The following is a 3,172-nucleotide window of genomic DNA, read 5'->3' on the forward strand; positions in this document are numbered from 1 at the left end:
GGTATGTGGGCCTCACTGTTGTGGCCTCTCCCGCTGTGGAACACAGGCTCCGGACGCGCAGGCTCAGCGGCCATGGCTCATGGGCCCAGCCGCTCCACGGCCTGTGGGATCTTCCTGGACTGGGGCACGAACCTGTGTCCCCTGCATCGGCAGGCAGACTCTCAACCACTGCGCCACCAGAGAAGCCCCCTACCTCTGTTTCTTTGACCTCCTCTTGCCATCTTTGTCCCAGCCACCTTTTTGCTAATGTAATATCTCAAATGTGAGTTTCCTTAAGTGTTTCCCCATGTAACTTTTTAAGACATAGTCAGAAAATTCCTTGACACTTTGCCTAAAAAGAGGTGGGGTCTATGTCCCCTTTCCTTGACTAATGAGGTACAGCAGAAGTGATGCTATCAACTTCCAAGACTAGGTCAGTAAAGGCCATGCAGCTCTACCTGGTTTTCTTGGAATGCCTGCCTTGGGAAAGCCAGCCACCATCTATGAAGTCTGGCTCCCTGAGACCACCATGCTATAGAGGTTAAATACAGGGGCTTTGAGGTATTTGTTTGGGAGGCTATATACAGGGGCTCCTGTTGATAGCTCCAGCTGAACTCCCAGCCAGCACCCAGCTCAACTGCAGCCTGAGAATGAGCCATCTTGGACACCCAGACCAATCAGGACTATCGCCTACAGCCTCAGAAGACATCCGACTCAAATGGTGTGACAGACCCCAAACAAAAACTTCTCAGTAAGCCCTTCCCAAAGTTCTGACCCACGACATTGTGAGTAAATTAAATGGTTGCTGTTTTATGTCACTAACTTTAGGGTAGTTTGTTATGCGGTAATAATGACTAGAAAACTCTCATTTTTGGCATTAAAAATGTGGACTGTCAAAGTATAATTTTTTAAGAATATCAACAATTATATATGTGTAATCTAAAAAAAGGGTACAAATGAACTTATCCACAAAACAGAAATAGAGTTCCAGATGTAGAAAACAAACTTATGGTTACCAGGGGTTAAGGGGGAGGGAGGGATAAACTGGGAGATTGGGATTTTTATAACACACTACTATATATAAAATAGATAACCAATAAGGACCTACTGTATAGCACAAGAAACTCTACTCAATACTCTGTAATGAGCTATATGGGAAAAGAATCTAAAAAAGAGTGGATATATGTATGTGTATAATTGATTCATTTTGCTGTACACCTGAAACTAACACAACATTGTAAATCAACTATATCCCAATAAAATTTTTTTTAAAAAAGAGTATCAACAATTGTAAAGTGAGCACAAGCACAAGAGTAATCTAAGTTATTAATGAGGGAAGCAGCAGATTACTAAAAATCATTCACATGTGAGACATGTTTTATGTGCTGAAGAAAGTACGTTGGAATAAGACTGCTTGGTTAAACACAAAACTGGTTAATGTTCTACAAGGCAATAAAACAATAATCTTTGGGGTTATTTTTCTTCCAAACAAAAATCATTTACATCTGTACTGGGAAACAAATCTATAAGTTATAATCTTTCTTCACAGACTCTGGGCCTTAAACAATAGTAAATCATGTGCCAAACATTAGAAAATTAATAATCCTACATTAGGCCTATTAGATAATGCTCCAACATGATACTGAAAGAACACACAGCTAAAGTTTTGTCTATGTTTTCAATAATTTTTCTTCCTAGGACCTACACTAGATCTCACCTTTTCCTAAGAGGTTTTTGAAGGTTGAAAACAACCAAGGCACAAATGGAGCAGTAGTGGAGCTTCCGTCTCTGTGGCAGACAGTGGGAAAGAGACATTAATGGGTGATGATCTTCTAGCACCTTCAAACCACATCATAAAATCATCTGCCTCTTTCTTGTATTGTATTTCTTGTATTTCTTGTATAGCTAAATCTGTGGTTTGCAGATATTATATGGGTTAAAAAGCTGAGTGAGTATTTTTACTTTGGAAATAATGGAACTCTTAGTAGTGAGGATGATGTTGGGGGAATGGCCTGAATATCGGGTTTTCAGACTCTAATCCTAAAGTCTTTGGCATAGTGTGATATATTTAATCAAAGTAGGAGATATTTGTACAGAAAAACAGAACAGGCCCTGGACTAGGAGTCCTTTTTACAAGCCACCATTTACTAGCTGAATCACAAAACCTGGTTTCCTGGTCTGCAAAACTGGGCTAACAGTACTTATTTTCCTAACTCAGAGAGAGTTTTGGAAATGGTACAGCTCTTTTTACAAGAAAAGGATTATTATTATTATTACTACTACTACTATTATTGTTATTACCCAGTTGAGGACACAAATGGGGGAAAGGAGGAAATCCATTCTAGTAGGTTGCTGGGCCTGTCCAAGTAGCTGGCAGAAGTTCTTAGTGCAGCTGACTACTACCCATGGAATTGTCTGAGTGAACAGGATGTTTTGACATATATTGACAGGGGCAGCTCAGGAAATCCCCTCTTCACCCCAGCAGTGACTCACGGGGACTCAGAAAAACCAAAAGTGAGCTGGGGGAGTCTCCTGAGCCTTTAACACACTGGATCGAGAGAAGAACTGGTCCTCCAAGGAAGGGAGGAAGTGCTGCTGCAGGCTTTTGATTCACAGAGAATTGGATTAAACCCTGGCTCTGCCACTGTGTGGCCACGTGACAGCAGGAAAGTTTCTTTTCCTCTTTGAGTTTTAGTGTCCTCACCCATAAAGGGAAGATAATAATACCCAGCTCAAAGAGTTGGAGGGAAATTTGAAATTGGAGAGAGAAAAAAAAAATCAGAGAGTTCTTCATAGCGTAGGTAATCAAAGAAAACCCCCAATCCCCACTGACAGCAGAAAGGCTAAATACATGGTGATATAGCTACACAATAGAAGATACTCAGCAGTGAAAGGAATAAACTACAGCCATATGCACCAGAGGGGGTGAATCTCTGTAATATAATAAATGCAAATGTGTGTATGTATATGTGTGTGTGCATACTGTATATTAAAAGTAGGGAATAAACATTGCAATAGTCAAGAGAGTTTGGAAAGCTGTTAATTTGGCTGGGGGTAGAGAGAGAAGGAAAGAAGAGGAACACGTGGGTAAACACCAACGTTCCAGTTCTAATGTTTGGTGGCAGGTTCAATAATATTTTAATTTACTATTAACAATGATGATGGGGAGGGTGGGAGGGAGGGAGACAAAGAG

This window comes from Lipotes vexillifer, unplaced genomic scaffold (genome assembly GCF_000442215.2).
Source record: "Lipotes vexillifer unplaced genomic scaffold, Lipotes_vexillifer_v1.1 scaffold54, whole genome shotgun sequence".
Classification (NCBI taxonomy): Eukaryota; Metazoa; Chordata; class Mammalia; order Artiodactyla; family Lipotidae; genus Lipotes; species Lipotes vexillifer.